The sequence below is a fragment of the Carassius auratus genome, chromosome 29, assembly GCF_003368295.1.
Source record: "Carassius auratus strain Wakin chromosome 29, ASM336829v1, whole genome shotgun sequence".
Lineage (NCBI taxonomy): Eukaryota > Metazoa > Chordata > Actinopteri > Cypriniformes > Cyprinidae > Carassius > Carassius auratus.
In genome coordinates this window covers 18210842-18229699 of record NC_039271.1, presented here as the reverse complement: position 1 = coordinate 18229699, position 18858 = coordinate 18210842, and the positions used below count along the sequence as shown (strand labels likewise).

General features: G+C 40.3%; 1 pseudogene; it reads left to right on the top strand.

Annotated features, from left to right (window-relative positions):
• Nucleotides 1-18223, top strand: part of LOC113047752 (laminin subunit beta-1-like) — a 30506-nt pseudogene extending 12283 nt beyond the window's left edge.
• Nucleotides 18224-18858: the final 635 nt, after the last annotated feature.

Genomic DNA, 18858 nt, shown 5'->3' with positions numbered 1-18858 from the left:
GCCCCTACCCCAGACTCTCAAGGAACTACAACGCTTTCTGGGCTTCGCTAACTTCTATAGAAGGTTCATCCGCGACTTCAGCTCCATCGCAGCACCAATGACTTCGATGGTTAAGAAGGGCTCTCAACGTCTCCACTGGGCCTCCGCCGCCCTCAACGCCTTCCAGGCCCTCAAGGATAGATTCACCACAGCACCCATCTTACATCATCCTGATCCAGAGCAGGAATTCATTGTGGAAGTCGACGCTTCAAGTTCAGGTCTCGGGGCTGTACTCTCACAACGTCAGGGAGATCCACCTAAATTATACACATGTGCCTTTTATTCTCGAAAACTAAACGCAGCCGAGAGGAATTATGATGTTGGAGATCGCGAGCTCCTGGCTATGAAAGCAGCTTTCGAGGAATGGAGGCACTGGCTAGAGGGGGCTAAACACACTTTCACAGTCCTTACGGATCACCGCAACCTAGAATACCTCCGGTCTGCCAAACGCTTGAATCACCGACAAGCCAGGTGGTCACTCTTCTTCACAAGATTTAATTTTCAAGTCACTTATCGTCCGGGTTCCCAGAACACCAAAGCAGATGCACTCTCTCGTCTCTACGAATCCAACAACCAAACTCCAGACCACGAACCCATCATTCCTTCCACGATCATTCTTGGACCCATCCAATGGGACATTATGACCGAGATCATTGAGGCCCAACGCATCGAACCTCCACCTCCTGAGACTCCCCAGAACCGCACATTCGTCCCTCAAACACTGAGACAACGAGTACTACATCAGGTCCACTCTACCCCAAGCTCAGGACACCCGGGTATAACCGCCACCATCCAGCTCCTATCTAACCGCTTCTGGTGGTCCTCAATGCAAACTGACACCATCAATTTCATTAGAAACTGTATCACTTGCAACACTAACAAATCCTCCCGTCAATTACCCGCTGGTCTTCTTCAACCATTACCCATTCCTCAACGTCCTTGGTCCCACATAGCCATCGACTTCGTGACTGATCTGCCTCTCTCACAGGGTAAAACCACAATCCTATCCGTGATCGACCGCTTCTCCAAAGCCTGCCGCTTCATCCCATTACCCAAACTCCCAACAGCCTTCGAAACAGCAGAGGCACTTTGTGAGAATGTGTTCCGGTTCTATGGCCTCCCGGAGGACATTGTCTCCGATAGGGGTCCCCAATTTACCTCCAGGGTATGGTCGGCATTCTGCAAACAGTTGGGCATCAATGTTAGTCTCACATCAGGTTACCACCCACAATCCAACGGACAGGTCGAACGCCTCAACCAAGAGCTCTCCCGTTTCCTCCGCTCCTACTGCAATCTGAATCAAAATGATTGGAGCCGCTTCCTGCTCTGGGCCGAGTACGCACAAAATTCCCTTCAAAAACCTTCCACTGGCATGACTCCCTTCCAGTGCATCCTAGGATTCCAACCTCCTCTCTTCCCATGGTCTGGCGAACCATCTGAATTACCTGCAGTGGATGCTTGGCTGAGACGCTGTGAGGAGACCTGGAACAGCGCTCATGTTCACCTTCTCCGAGCAGTTCGTCGGACCAGAACTCAGGCCAACCGACACCGCAGAGCTCATCCCGATTACCAGCCCGGACAATGGGTTTGGCTGTCCACACGGGATCTTCGCCTAAGGCTACCATCCAAGAAACTTAGTCCCAGGTATGTGGGTCCTTTCAAAATCCTCTGTCAAATCACCCCAGTATCATTTAGACTATCTCTCCCATCTCATTACCGTATCTCACCCACTTTTCATGTCTCCTTGCTCAAGCCCGCTGGTGGACCGAGAGGATCGGAGAACCTAGAGGAGGCTGGTGACCAGAGAGCGCCTCCCCTCATCATCGATGGCCAGGAGGCCTATCAGGTACACGAAATCCTGAATTCACGTCGCCGGGGCCGAGTCCTACAGTATCTGGTCGATTGGGAGGGGTACGGTCCGGAGGAAAGGTCCTGGGTCAATGCTGATGACATACTGGATCCCATTCTTATCACGGACTTCCATCGAGATCATCCAGACAGACCCGCTCCTAGACCCCGAGGAAGACCCCGGCGACGATCACCTCATCGCGTCAGGAGCCGCTCGCAGGGGGAGGGCTCTGTCACAAACACAGCCTCTGTGGCTCTCTCCGATCACCACCAGAGGGAACCGTCACCTGAGTATTAACCTCCTTCAAACTACATTTCCCATACACCCCGTACCTGGGCTGATTACCTGCACAGGTGTCGCTCATCTTCATCCCCTATTTAAGGAACTCACCCTGTTCACTCAAACGCGAAGTCTTGTTTTGCCCATGCAGACATTACCGAGCGTTTTCCCACTGTTGGATCTTCCGTGTATGACCTGGACTGATTATTGGACTCTGATTCTCTGCCGCCTGCCTTATCGACCTCTGCCTTGTTCTCTCGCCTCTGCCTGCCAGCTGCCAGCCCTGATTCTACGCTCTGTCAAGGTTTATGATTCTGATTTGTCTACGTGGTATCTAACGCCCCTGATTGACCTGTTTCTGTTTACTCTGTGGATTATTGAAATAAAGCTGCTTATGGATCACAACGTCTCTGACTCAATGTTACAACATGATACATTGATCATATTGATTTAATTTATCAGGACTCAAAATTAATCACACATAAATACACTTATTTCTATTTTATTTATTTATTTTTAACGGTCATGAAAATAGCCTGCTTATTCAGTCGAGTCTGTTTCTGTTTATTAGCCACAGTAGCCGTCATATTTAGAATGAATGATAATATCTCTATTTTTGTAAAAGCTCCCGAACAAAAAACATTATTAGGCTATATTCTATAATTCTATAATCTTGGATTCTATAATCCACTTTGGATCAAGTTATTTCAAAAACTCGCTGCTGACTGAAACTGAATTTTGAGCTCAACTTATTTAAAAAAAAAAGTGTTTAATGCTGGTGTTAAAGCTGAAATGAAATCTTTCTGAAATGATCCGCAGTGCAGACTCTCTAGTTTTATAAAAGCTCCCAAACAAAAATCATTATTATATTTTGATGATATGCAACGTGGATCTAAACTCACGAAACAAGACGACAGATATGTTACTTAATAAATACACAATTGTGATAAAGAATAAGAAGCTGACGTCTGATTTATCCAAGCGGTCGTATTTACCATGTTTATATGGTAACGTTAATGTTTAGCGTGCATAGTCTTTTACATCGCTTATAAATATTTCTGCCATGTTTAGTGATTCTATAATCCACATCGGATCAAGTTATTTCAAACACTTGCTGCTGACTAAGAGTGAGTTTTGAGCTCAACTTATTTTAAAACGTCTTTAATACTGGTGTTAAAGCTGTTATCTTTCTGAAATGATCTGCGCTGACGCTCTCCAGACGCGGAGAAACTCCGCCTTTGTTCTTAACCCCTCCTCTAGCCCCAGCTGGCCCGCTTTGGCCCAAGGTTTTGGCCCTGGCCATTGGCCCCGAGGAAGCCCCGGCGAGGCACGATCAAGCCCCGGAAGTGACAGTGGAAACGCGACTGGCCCTGGCACGCACTAGCACGCCCGGTCTTAGCTCGATAGTGGAAACACGGCTAATGGTGATTGCCTTTGCCCATGAAGATAGTCGGTGACTTGACCTTGCCCATGAAGAACATTGGTGACTTGACCTTGCCCATGAAGATCACTGGTGACTTGACTTTGTTCATGAAGAATACTGGTGACTGGACTTTGCCCATGAAGATCATTGGTGACTTGCCCTTGTCCATGAAATTCAACGGTGACTAGCCCTGACTCTGGAAGGTCAATGGTGACTAGCCCTGACTCAGGAAGGTCAACGGTGACTAACCCTGACTCTGGAGGGTCACTGAGCACATGACTCGACTCTGGAGGGTCCTCGAGCACGTGACTCGACTCTGGAGGGTCCACAGGAACCTTACTCGACTCTGGAGGGTCAACGGGAACCTGACTTGACTCTGGAGGGTCAACGGGAACCTGACTTGACTCTGGAGGGTCAACGGGAACCTGACTCAACTCTGGATGGTCAACGGGAACCTAACTCGACTCTGGAGGGTCAACGGGAACCTGACTCAACTCTGGAAGGTCAACTGTAGCTGTCGTTCTGTGCAGAGGCGCTGAACAAGCATTCATCTCGTGCCATAACTCTGGACCGGTGGCCATCTTGGGCCATGGCACTGGACTGTTGGCCATTTTAGGCAGTGGCACTGGGCCGGCGTCCATCCTGGGCAGTGGCTTTGGGCTGGTGGCCATCCTGGGTAGCGGTGATGGGCCAGCGGCCATTCTGCGAAGCGGCGCTGGGCTGGCGGCCATCTTGTGCAGCGGCGCTGGGCTGGCAGACGTGCGCCTCCTCTCCCATCCATCCGCAATGGTGAGACGGCGGCTCCGATCCGTCCCTCACGAGCCCAGGGTCGAAGGGGGGCCATGGTGGAGAGCGATGCTAGTCCTCCACTCGACCACTCACTCCTCTGTGACCTCCCCTGGTCCCACGAAAAACGACCAGGCGGGTTCCCTCAAAACCACTCTTTCTCTCCCGCTCAGTGGCTGGGGAGGAAACATCAAAAAACATATCGCTGGATCTTAGCTTGATGGAGTCCTTCTGTGACGTTCGGAGACCCAGTGAAACACAGGGAACGAGAGATCCAATTGCATTAATGTTTATTTAGGGTAATCCAAATCGTAATCCAACAAGCTGGGGTCAAAACCTGAAAACAATCCAAATAAACAAGCAAAGAAGGAACAGGAATGGGAACAGGAAATCGGAATGCGAGGAACTCGGATGATGAGAAGACTGGGTACGGAAGGAAAGGACTCAATGCAGACAACAGTAAAACACTGGTTAATATAGGGAGGCTAATGACTAATAAGTGAAGGCACCAGGTGCAATTAAAAGGAGTGCAATTACTGTGATGAAGGGATAAGGCTAGTGGGAATTGTAGTGCCTACGGTGAGCTGCCTAAGGGGAAGTGAGACCACTAGTGGACACCCAGGGACATACAGAGACCAGACAGCATGACACGGAGTCTGTGACATTCTCACCAAAACATGATTGCCTTGCTTGAAGTGGCCACAATAAGTTTTTATACTGGAAATCCGAACAGGAGACAAGTGGTCCTCCATCGAAATTAAATCAAGCTGGACCCCCAAGAAAATGGTTCGCTGAGAAAGTGTGAGAGCACACTTCTTACTGTTGAACCTGAGGCCAAGAGATCAAAGCTGGTGAAGAAGAATGTCTCTGTGACAACTCACCATTTCCTTGAAATGGGTCAAGATTAGCCATTTGTACAGGTAGTTGAGCAGACCAATGCTCTGGTCCCTCAATGGGGCCAGAACATCATCCATGCACTTTGTGAACATCCATGGAGCCAAAGCCAGACCGAAGTGAAGAATCCTGTACTCGTACACCTTTCCTCCAAAGACAAACATGAGAAACTAACAACTTGAATATGAAAGTAAGCATCCTTCAGGTCTACAGTAATGAACCAATCCCCCGCATGAACATGAGCCAGAATAGCCTTCAACGTTAGCATTTTGAATATCGCTTTGTAAAGAGAAAAAATCAGCCAGCGCATATCTATAATATCTCAGACTGCTATCCTTTTTCAGAAGGAGGAAATAGCATCTGAAGAAGTGATTCAAGTCTTTTGTAGAGACCTCCTCTATCGAACCCTTGAGGAGGAGTGAGGAGACTTCCTGCGGGAGAACAGAAGCCTCTGAGGCCCTCTTTACCGCAGTAAGTTGAACCTTATCGAAACGGGGGATTGTGAATTGGATTATGTGGAGAATCCAAGTCAACACTCCTCCATCATGTAGGTATTATGATAGAGGCTGTATATGGGTGCAGTCCAGTGGGTTTGCTAGTGCCAGGTCCCCAAGATGGTCATGCACCTGTGTACACGGGCATGGAATTAACAGCGGCAGAAGAGGGCTTGTGGTGATGGGTTGGCTCATGAAAACTGGAGTAGGGGCATGGTCTGGTTATGAGTAAGGGTGGCTGATGCATGGAGAATGCCGCAAGCATCTCCCATCATGTAAGCAGCACCCGTAATGGAAATGGGTTATGAGGGGAGAAAGCCTGAAGCTTTAATGACTGCTTCTGAAGGAAGGAAATCTAAGGGGCGGTCACTAGTATTAGAGAGTGGTGCCCATGCCCACGCCATCAGCCAATGAACTGGCATGATTGGACCATTACATACCCAAGGGGTGCTCCCATTGTGTCATAGTTATGCAGCATTGAGTGAACCTATGAAAGAGAATATAAACCAACTCATATATGCAATTACACATAATGCAAATCAGTTTTTCCTCTAGCTCTGCATTTACAGCATAGCGGTTTGTTGCCATATTTATGACCAGTGACTTTGACCTTGTCCTCGGACATCTGTAGATGGTGCTTTTGCCAGAGGTGCAAGACCTGGATCTATTTTCTGGTGGAGCCCAGCAGTGGGAAAACTGGGAGATGTTCCAGAAATACCGATGTATGGAACGCACTCAGGGTGTTATTAAAATCCCCTTAACGGATATTTGCAAAGATTTTATCTTCAGTGTGTCGGCACTACTGCACAATGGAGCTCTTGGTAAGAAAGACAGAAGAATTACAATTGTAAAACTAAGCAAGTAATAGAGGTTTTATGTTTTATGTAATACATGTTTATGCATTTAGAGGTTATTTTTCCCACAAATATTTGCTTTGGGAATTCTGTTTTAAAGCAATCAATATTTTGCTGTTTAGTTTGGTAATGTTGGTGGTGAAGAAATTGCAGACTTCAGCTGTAAAAGTACATTATTTTAAAACTTTTTTTCCTTCAGCCAATTTTCTAATTAAAGTAGGCATCGACTGGAAACTTATCATAGTTTTGCTGAATAAATGCCATTTGTCTCTCAATTATTTATCATTGGCAGAGTGTAAGTGTGACCCCCAAGGTTCTCTGAGCACAGTGTGTGACAATATCGGTGGACAGTGTCAGTGTCGACCCAATATTATAGGTAGGAACTGGGACACCTGTGCCGCGGACACCTACCTATTTGGACCCTCAGGATGTAGACGTTAGTGAACTCTATGTATATGCACATATACACAAACAATGAACACCAGCATAGCCATATGCATAGAATAACATTAACAATGTTTTTTTGATCATCAGGGTGTGACTGTAACCCACTTGGCTCTCAGAACCCTTTCTGCCACCCCACGACGGGCCAATGTTTATGTGTGCCAGGGGCATATGGGCACCAATGTGGCAACTGTAAGTCGGGCAAACTGGTTACGGGCGAGTGTCTGAACTGCAGGGGTCACACCACAGGCCACAACTGTGAGAGGTAAGAGAGAAAAACATATTGTTTAATGTCTGATAAATATGATTTGGTGGTATAATGCCACTTAGATGGCAAATTATTTTTCACACTACATTTAACCTTAGGTTAACATATTTTTAAATCCACAGTAAAGACTGGATTTTACCTTTTAATTGTGAAAACCTACTCCAGACCAGTTAGCAAGACTTTTCTGGCTTTAACACTAAATTTTGGTATCAAAAATACAGTATAAAGAATGAAAATGTTATAGTGGGTGGTTTAGCAAAGCACAACCAATCATAAACTACCTTAGTCCTTTAATCATTCAATATTCATGTTTACTCATACTTAATCTACTTGTCTGAGCAAAACAGTGAGGAAAAAAAAGTAAAATAGTGATCAAGTGATTTTTGATTATTGTTGTTGTTTCAAAAGAGAGCAAGTGCAACATTTTAACAGAAAGACGAGCAGTTTTTTAAACAAGTTGCATGCTCACTGTGTGCTGTATATTTATTCAAAAGTTCAGTGGACTCTGACAAGCCAATTATTTAAAATGCGTCCTGCAAGTGCATTTAAGGTGCCTTGAAAAATTTTAAGTTGCTGCTTTGTTCTGTTGTAAGCTTCATAGGTTAATCATAATTGTGTAATCATAATTGTTTATATTATACGTTTATTTAAATGAAAATTTATTTCCATAATAAAATTTACATGAATTCATCAAAAGGTCAAAACTGACACAATGTTGAATTTTATTTTGAAGAGGAATGTTTTGTGTGTGTTTATAAAAGGAAGATTAATATGTTAATAATACAGTTTATTTCATTTTTCATTTAATTTATTCATTGTTCATTTATTCATGTATTGTTTACTTGTTATAACTCATTTATTAATTTTAATAATTGCTTTTGAAAATTGTAATTAATGAGTAACTTTACTCAGAAACATATATATTATATTAAGTAACATTTAGTTGTGATTTATGCATCTTATATCCAATATGCAATTATTAACTAATATTTCATTGATCTTCATGTGTGAAAACAAAATTGTGAATGGAACGTGGACTGAATCCCAATCACAACTAATCTAAGTCTGCGTTCAAGACCAGGGACAGTGTGAATGCTACGGGGTTTTTTTTTTAAAAACTATTCACGTTTAGATATTTCAGTTTCTTTCTCCTGATCTTAGTGAGACGGCATCAGTCCTGAGAATGTCTATAGACCGATCTGAAAAAGTTCTGGAGAATGTATCTGCTGACAATCTGCACGCTCTGGAGAGCCTTAAAAACCTGACAGAGGAGGCCCAAAACCTACAAGAGATCTCCTCTGATAAACAGCAGCAGGTTCTGAGAATCAAACATTCAGATCCCAGAGGTGAGCAGAGCACACACACCTACAGGTTTAAATTCAACACACACATGCTGTATCTGAAGTGTGTGGTGATCATCTCCTGTAGGTGCGGCGGACAGCATCAGAGAGTATAACAAGGAATCTGGCGAGGCGGAGTTTCATCAATCAATCAATCAATCAATCACCTTTATATAGTGCTTTAAACAAAATACATTGCGTCAAAGCACTGAACAACATTCATTTGGAAAACAGTGTCTCAATAATGCAAAATGATAGTTAAAGGCAGTTCATCATTGAATTCAGTTATGTCATCTCTGTTCAGTTTAAATAGTGTCTGTGCATTTATTTGCAATCAAGTCAATGATATCGCTGTAGATGAAGTGACCCCAACTAAGCAAGCCAGAGGCGACAGCGGCAAGGAACCAAAACTCCATCGGTGACAGAATGGAGAAAAAAACCTTGGGAGAAACCAGGCTCAGTTGGGGGGTCAGTTCTCCTCTGACCAGACGAAACCAGTAGTTAAATTCCAGGCTGCAGCAAAGTCAGATTGTGCAGAAGAATCATCTGTTTCCTGTGGTCTTGTCCTGGTGGTCCTCTGAGACGAGGTCTTTACAGGGGATCTGTATCTGAGGCTCTAGTTGTCCTGGTCTCCGCTGTCTTTCAGGGCAGTAGAGGTCCTTTCTAGGTGCTGATCCACCATCTGGTCTGGATACATACTGGATCCGGGCGACTGCAGTGACCCTCTGATCTGGATACAGACTGGATCTGGTGGCCACGGTGACCTCGGAACAAGAGAGAAACAGACAAATATTAGCGTAGATGCCATTCTTCTAATGATGTAGAAAGTACGGTGTTATAAGTATTTCCGGTTCCGGTTTACCTAATTATTGCAGCCTAAAAATCCTTTAACGGATTTGGATATTAAAAGCATATTAGTATGTTATGTGTATGCCAGGTTAAAGAGATGGGTCTTTAATCTAGATTTAAACTGCAAGAGTGTGTCTGCCTCCCGAACAATGTAAGGTAGGTTATTCCAGAGTTTAGGCGCCAAATAGGAAAAGGATCTGCCGCCCGCAGTTGATTTTGAGTTTTGAGAACGTAGCGGACGTAGAGGAGTATAATGTAAAAGGAGGTCATTCAAATACTGAGGTGCTAAACCATTCAGGGCTTTATAAGTAATAAGCAATATTTAAAAATCTATACGATATTTGATAGGGAGCCAGTGCAGCGATTACAGGACCGGGCTAATATGGTCATACTTCCTGGTTCTAGTAAGAACTCTTGCTGCTGCATTTTGGACTAGCTGTAGTTTGTTTACCAAGCGTGCAGAACTACCACCCAATAAAGCATTACAATAGTCATAAACGCATGGATTAACATTTCTGCATTTGACATTGAGAGCATAGGCCATAATTTAGATATATTTTTGAGATGGAAAAATGAAGTTTTACAAATGCTAGAAACTTGGCTTTCTAAGGAAAGATTGCGATCAAGTAGAACACCTAGGTTCCTAACTGATGACGAAGAATTGACAGAGCAACCATCAAGTCTTAGACAGTGTTCTAGGTTCTTACAAGCAGAGATTTTAGGCCCTGTGATTAACACCTCTGTTTTTTCTGAATTTAGCAGTAAGAAATTACTCGTCATCCAATTTTTTATATCGACTATGCATTCCATTAGTTTTTCAAATTGGTGTGTTTCACCGGGCTGTGAGGAAATATAGAGCTGAGTATCATCAGCATAACAATGAAAGCTAACACCATGTTTCCTGATGATATCTCCCAAGGGTAACATATAAAGCGTGAAGAGTAGCGACCCTAGAACTGAGCCTTGAGGTACTGCACTTGTGATCGATATGATACATCTTCATTCACTGCTACGAACTGATGGCAGTCATATAAGTACGATTTAAACCATGCTAATGCACTTCCACTGATGCCAACAAAGTGTTCAAGTCTATGCAAAAGAATGTTGTGGTCAATTGTGTCAAATGCAGCACTAAGATCCAATAAAACTAATAGAGAGATACACCCACGATCAGATGATAAGAGCAGATCGTTTGTAACTCTAAGGAGAGCAGTCTCAGTACTATGATACGGTCTAAATCCTGACTGGAAATCCTCACATATACCATTTTTCACTAAGAAGGAATATAATTGTGAAGATACCACCTTTTCTAGTATCTTGGACAGAAAAGGGAGATTCGAGATTGGTCTATAATTAACAAGTTCTCTGGGGTCAAGTTGTGTTTTTTTTTTATGAGAGGCTTAATAACAGCCAGTTTGAAGGTTTTGGGGACATATCCTTATGACAAAGAGGAATTAATAATAGTCAGAAGAGGACCTATGACTTCTGGAAGCACCTCTTTTAGGAGCTTAGATGGTATAGGGTCTAACATATATGTTGTTGGTTTAGATGATTTAACAAGTTTATACAATTCTTCCTCTCCTATAGTAGAGAATGAGTGGAACTGTTCCTCAGGGGGTCTATAGTGCACTGTCTAATGTGATACTGTAGCTGACGGCTGAATGGTTGCAATTTTATCTCTAATAGTATCGATTTTAGAAGTAAAGTAGTTCATAAAGTCATAACTGTTGTGGTGTTGGGAAATGTCAACACTTGTTGAGGCTTTATTTTTCGTTAATTTAGCCACTGTATTGAATAAATACCTGGGGTTATGTTTGTTTTCTTCTAAAAGAGAAGAAAAGTAATCAGATCTAGCAGTTTTTAATGCTTTTCTATAGGATATGCTACTTTCCCCGCCAAGCAATACGAAATACCTCTAGTTTTGTTTTCCTCCAGCTGCGCTCCATTTTTCGGGCTGCTCTCTTAAGGGTGCGAGTATGCTCATTATACCATGGTGTCATACTAAGTTTAAAATGATTCAGTTCGATTTGGTGAACTGAATGATTCATTCGCGAACCGGATATTCAGACTGCTTTGATTTGAACTCTCTCTCACAACAGACACGGAAGAGAAGACATGGCTGAATAAAGTCGTTGTTTTTGCTATTTTTGGACCAAAATGTATTTTCAATGCTTCAAAAAAGTCTAACTGACCCTCTGATGTCACATGGACTACTTTGATGATGTTTTACTTACCTTTCTGGACATGGACAGTATACTGTACACACAGCTTCAATGGAGGGACTCAGAGCTCTCGGACTAAATCTAAAATATCTTAAACTGTGTTCCGAAGACAAAAGGAGGTCTTACATGTTTGGAACAGCGTAAGGGTGAGTTATTAATGACATAATTTTCATTTTTGGGTGAACTAACCCTTTAATGGATTCCTCCAATGCATGGCTAAAATGTTCCCAGACAATGTTTCCGTGGTAAGCTGACTAAGTTTTCCTTGTGAGACTGGGCTGCTACAAAAAATACATGCACGCAATAGACTCCCAGAATGTTTAAACTGATTGTAAAGTATATGCATATGTGTTTATTTGTGTCAGTGTGATTTATTCTCTTCTCTCTGACATTCTACAGATAGAGTTCAAGAGACCCAGAATTTATTTAAATAAGTGTCTGCTGTTACTTTAAGCATAAGTTTGTAGTATTCCTATTGAACTATAACCAACTCTCTCTTTTTTGTCTTTTCCTGATTTTTATCACTCTTAAGTGAACACTAATTCAAGTGTATTATAATGGTTTGGCAATAATGACTGCGTTTACATGTGCAATTTTCAATTCGGTCGAATAAGCAGTTCTTTTATCGGAGAAAGATCATAAACCTGATATACAGCTAAAATATCGTGTTTATGTTTCCAGGAAATTCCAGTTACACTAGCTCTCTTAATGCCAAAAAAAAAAATAAAAAATCCTCTGTTATGAACCAAACACAACACACATTTTACCCCCAAATTCTCATCATTGTAATGAGTTTTTGTGGTTCTCCTCCATGACTTCTCTTATTAGATTCTAATTTCTGCAATCTACAATTAATCTAATTTCATTAATTCAATTTCATTCAATTGATTAAACCGTAAGAATTTTTGCATCATTTCATTTTTTAAATAATTTGTGCCTGTTTGTGTTCCAGCATGTGACTGTGATCCACGAGGCATTGCCACTCAACAGTGTGATAAGATGACTGGCGAATGTGTGTGTGTAGAGGCTGTAGCCGGCTGGAGGTGTGACTCATGTAGACGTGGCTACGTTGGGACCTTTCCTGACTGCGAGCCCTGTCATCATTGTTTCGGCGAATGGGATGTTAATGTAGGAGAGCTGACCAATCGCACGCAGAAACTGGTGGATACAGTTGAGGAAATGAAAGAGACTGGTGTGGCTACGCCCTATTAAGACATCATATCAAGTCTGGATGATGAAACCAGGCAGCTCAGACAGATTCTGGAAGATGACAAGGTTCAGCAAATGCTCACACACATGCAGAGGATGCTGCAGCAAGTCAAGTATATATACACATATATATAAAGAAAACAATTGAGTGATATGTATGTGAATGTGTAATACATACATGGCTTGCTGCAGCATCCTCTGCATGTGTTTATATATACTGCACTCTCCTCTATCTTTTAAAGGAGTGGTTCAACAAAAAAAATAACATTCTAACAAAATGTATTAACCCTTATGTTATTCCAAAGCAAAATGATTTCCTTTCTTCTTCAAAACACAGTGCAGCAGTCTGGTTCCAAAAGAAAAAAATGAATAAATTTTCATTTATTTTTAAATAGAACTTATAAACTGTTAAAGATAGACTTGCTGAGAGTTACAAAGTTGTTAATCAGTAATATATGCTTTTGTTGAAGCTGTCAGTCTGCCTTATTTAAACAGTGGAATTCCTTTGTGGAATAGCTTTAAAGAAGTGACATAAATGTAACTAATATGACATGCACGGTATTTAAAAATATTGTCACACAAACATTTTTTCTTGGGTTCAGACTGGGGCCAGTTTAACTCAAATCCATCCAGGCAACCCACCGACTAGTTGATTTTGAAAATATGCAATTATTAACTAATATTTCATTGATCTTCATTTGTGAAAACAACATTGTGAATGGAACGTGGACTGAATCCCAATCACAACTAATCTAAGTCTGCTTTCAAGACCAGGGACAGTGTGAATGCGAAGGTTTTTTTTTTCTTCAGACTATTCACGTTTAGATATTTCAGTTTCTTTCTCCTGATCTTAGTGAGACGGCATCAGTCCTGAGAATGTCTATAGACCGATCTGAAAAAGTTCTGGAGAATGTATCTGCTCACCATCAGCACGCTCTGGAGAGCCTTAAAAACCTGACAGAGGAGGCCCAAAACCTACAAGAGATCTCCTCTGATAAACAGCAGCAGGTTCTGAGAATCAAACATTCAGATCCCAGAGGTGAGCAGAGCACACACACCTACAGGTTTAAATTCAACACACACATGCTGTATCTGAAGTGTGTGGTGATCATCTCCTGTAGGTGCGGCGGACAGCATCAGAGAGTATAGCAAGGAATCTGGCGAGGCAGAGTTCTGTGTCAATAAAGCTGTCTCTGACCCAAAAAGTACGGTTGAAGAATCTGCTCAGATACAGAAAGCTGCTGAGACCAAACTAGAAAGCAAAGAGGAAGAATTTTACCTGGAGGCATCAGCTGCATTTACAGAGGCTGGACAAAATTGGATCTGAAATGGACTCCACAGACCTTTCACAACTAAGCCATCGGGTAATTTAACTACATAAAAAAATAATAATAATAATTAAAAAATATAACGTGTGTGTATATATAAATATATATAAACACACACATTTCTATTTGAAAGTTTTGGGTTAGTACTTTTTTTTAATTAATACTTTTATTTCGAAAAAAGTATTAAATTGATCAAAAGTGACAGTAAAGACTTTTACATTGGCTTTGACCTGAAAAACAGATCACGTTTCCACAAAAATATTAATTAGCAAAATTGTTTTCAATTTTCATAATAACTTCGATTTTAAGTATGGACGTGCATATAAGGACATGCATGGGTGTTTCTTGCAGGTGTCAGATGCTCAAGGACATGCAGATAAGGCCAAGCTTAATGCTCAGGATGTGTTAGTGAGAGCCAATCAGAGCAAGGCACGAGTGGAACAGACCAATGAGGAGCTCAGAGACCTCATTCAGCAAATACGAGACTTCCTCACAAGTATGAATTGTCACATATAGTAAACACTCACACTTTGGCTATGTCCAGAATAGCATACTAACAGACTTTCTTCAAACACACAAATGTATAGTCTGCAAGGTATGCAGATCTATATGACACACCACTATATTTGTCAAAAGTATAACTTATACCAACTGTCTTTTTGCTACAAACCATTGATATATACAGTACTACTATCAGACCATGGTAGATCATATATAACTGATTATATCATGTGTGTGTAGACGAAACTGATCCAAAGCGTATAGAGGAAGTAGCTGATGAGTTGATGAAACTGAGTTTGCCAGTGTCAGTGCCTGGTGCTCTGAAGAACGTGACCACAGAGATCCGCGAGCATGTGGCCAGACTGACCCAGGTGGATGATATTCTGGCCCAGACGGCAGAGAACGCACACACTGCACAGAGGCTGCCGAGTGAGTAATCACACACTTTTAGACATTGAAGTTTCAAAAATATACTTTTAAAACACTAACAATAATAAACAGATGCAAAATGTAAACAGATACAAAACAAGATTGTCAGCCTTTTTGACTCCAGGGCCCTGTTTTGTCCAAGAAAGAGGCGCTATCTATTGTATGATGATATCTACCTGCGGTACCGCTAGTTATTATAAAAATAAATCTCAATTTTAGTTTTTTTTTAGGTTCACCTTTTTAAGGGGGACACTGCAGGCAAAAACAGTTTTTTCATGCACCTGTCTATTTTTTGATTTTTGGCGTTTTGGCTTTAAATAAAGTTTTTATTTTTTCAGACTCATGGAAAGAAACATCCAAAAGACACTGTTAAGTGTTTCTTTTATAGCACTTTATCTAGTTGTGTCAACAGATTTCAGTTACACTACACATTTCTAAAGGCCATTTTCTCATAATGAGTTTTTTTCTCATACATTGAGCCATAAATCTCCACTTAAGTGGCACTTACACACACCAAACTTTACATGTTTATTCCTGTCTATATTCTGAAGGTTTTTACGGAGGGATTTTTTCATATATCATTTTCTTGATTATATACATTTTATTCCCCCAAATAATTGCACACACTAAACTTTACGTTTATTCTTGTCTACATTCTGAAGGTTTTTACAGAGGGATTTGTTTATACATAATTTTCTTGATTATATACAAAATTTTACACCCCCCCCCCCCCCAAAAAAAAAAGAAAATATATTGTTTTCTGGCTGTTCAAAGTATTTTCTGAATTATGGAGTGACAAAAAGAGATACCCAGAATTCCATGTGTAAAGACATTTTGAAATTGACTTCTTCCAGTGTTCAGATTTTTGAACTAGAAATGTATGCAAATTAGTGCATATTTTCTTATTAAACAATGCCTCATTTGCATATTTGAACATAACATTTTTTAAAACTTGTAATTCAGTACAAAATAAATGTTTGCAGTTATCAGTGTAATCAACCGATTAAGTAAGGTGATAACTATTAGTTTTTTTTTTTTTTTACCCTATTCACCTGCAGTGTCTCACGTTAACATGACAAATATAACTGAATATGACTAATTTTAGGACTACTACAGCTTGATTGTAAATGACGCACTAATAAAAAATATTATTCAGTGATGATTTATTGATTTATAAGTCCCTTATTTGACCTGAAGCATGCTCTTCTGCTGTCTGTTTGGCTAAATGATGCAGGATCTAAGGGACAATCATAATCTGTGCGCTCAACCGATTAATCGCATTCAAAATAAAAGTTTTTGTTTACATAATAAATGTGTCTGTACTGTGTATATATTCTGTAAATATAAAAATATTTGTGTAAAATATATACACAAATTCGTGTATATATTTAGAAAATATTTACATGCATATATTTATATTCCTATCATTGATATTATTTATAAATATATTGAATATATAAACATAAAAAAAATTCTCACACGTGTGTATTCATATATACATAATTAATATACACAGTACACACATTATGTAAACAAAATTAAACATTTGACAGCACTAGTAAAAATTCTATAAATTATTTTCCCTCAGTAGATATTGAAATGGTTCACAATTCATTCCATGTTTAGATTATGGCTATGGGCCTATATAATAAGAATATTTTAATGTGACCTTCAAAAACACATAAAGTCTGTTACATGTACTCTAATAAAACCCCTGCAACACAAAAACCTCCTTTATTACATAACGGCGTGTGTTTTGTGTGTGTATCACAGTGAGAGAGCTACTGCACTGAAACAGGCCACTGATGAGGTGAAGGAAACTCTAGAGGATACTGAGCGTGCTCAGACTGCTGCCAGCGAAAAACTGAAAGAGGTGGAGAAAGGCATAAACCAAACAAAACATCAAATCGCTGATGTGAGTATATATACATTTCTTATATCTCTGATGTCCTTTAAACATAATCTGTTTTTTATTTATTTTATTTTATGAAATGTGTGTCTACAGGTACAATCAAAAACTGAAGCCACTGAGTTCAAACTGAGCTTGAGCACAAGAACACTTCTGGATATTGAGAGAGAGGTTAATGAACTCCAACAGAAAACTCTAGAAACGTACAGCAGTGAAAATCAAACTCAGAATACAAATTCTTGAATACACAATCATATTTTGAACATTTTTCCAATTTATGTATATATTAAAATACATTTTGATAATGTTTTGGGGGACATAAAGTTAAAAAATGTGATACAACTGTCCTGATATTATCATGAAGAATAAAGTAAAAAACATTATCAAGTAGTTAGGCATAATATTTTATTATTTTTATTATTTGGGACACTCTTAAATGCTTTTGACCCATACACGCAGCATTTGTATATTTGTCTATTTTAGGAGTTTGACTCACTCATGCAACATGAGTACAAACTGGCCAGTGGTGTCATAGATCAGAAGGGAGCAGCTGTGTTTAATGCTCATCAGAAAGCTGAGCAACTCCGTCAGGAAGCAAAGGATCTACTGAAAGATGCCACAAAGAAACTACAGAGACTGAGTGGTAAAACTGCTCACTGACTTGAATATTAGATTATAGACTTGCCTTTGATTCCTCACTTTTCTTCCTCTTTAACTCTTCCAGAGTTGGAGAAATCATTTGTGGCATATCAGCGCATTCTGGTGGAGAAAGCTCAGGAGATGGATGGGCTGGAGAGTGAGGCCAGAGATGTACTGCAAGATCTCAGTCAGAAAATCACTATCTACAGCACCTGCGCTTAACTATATGATCAAAGATGAATGGATAATGTTATAAGCTCAGACTTTAATCAGATTTCAACCATGTCAATTTGCCTTTTCTATGAAACTATGAAGAAACACATCTAGTTAACTGTGTCCTATATCTATGAGGAATATTGCAGTGTGCAATATCAAGCCCCATCCATTGTTGTGAACAGCAAATCAGGTTGGATCTTCTTGATAAAACTAAGCATGGTAACAATGAAATGCCAAAATAAAAAAATCCATTAAATTATGTGATGAAGCGATAAACCACTGTGGCTTCTGGTTTCTAATACATTCATAAAACTGTGGAAACAGCAAAGTGATCGAAACAACTTGTTTATGAACTATTTAAATGCATTAATATTGATAATACAATAACCATTTATTATTAGTCAGAATAAAAAGCTTGAGTCAACTGCATATGTGACCTGTGCTTGCAAAATGAGTCACAATGAGCAAACTATCAAAACGGAGTTATTTTTTTCACATTCTCTATTAAAAGTCCTGAATGGGACTCAGAATGATGTATGGACTGAGACTGAGCTACACTGTGTTAAGTTGATAGAATCAACAAAGTCAATTTTGAGAAGAACCCAGTAAAGTGCCGATGCAAAATCACTGAGCAACGTTGCATCTTTTCCTCCAGTTCTTTTCTTAATAATAATTACAATGAATAATCACAATATTTTTTTTATTTTAACTTTGTAGAAGCAAATAATGCATTACTTTTTTCATTTTACATATAAACAAAAGCATTAAAGAAAAAACTAAATAGGTGTAATCAAATGTAAAAATCCCTTAAGTCTGTTCATTACAAATAAAGCAGTTCAATAAAGAGCAGCAAGTGATTCCCTCTTTCCTTTTATTATTAACAATG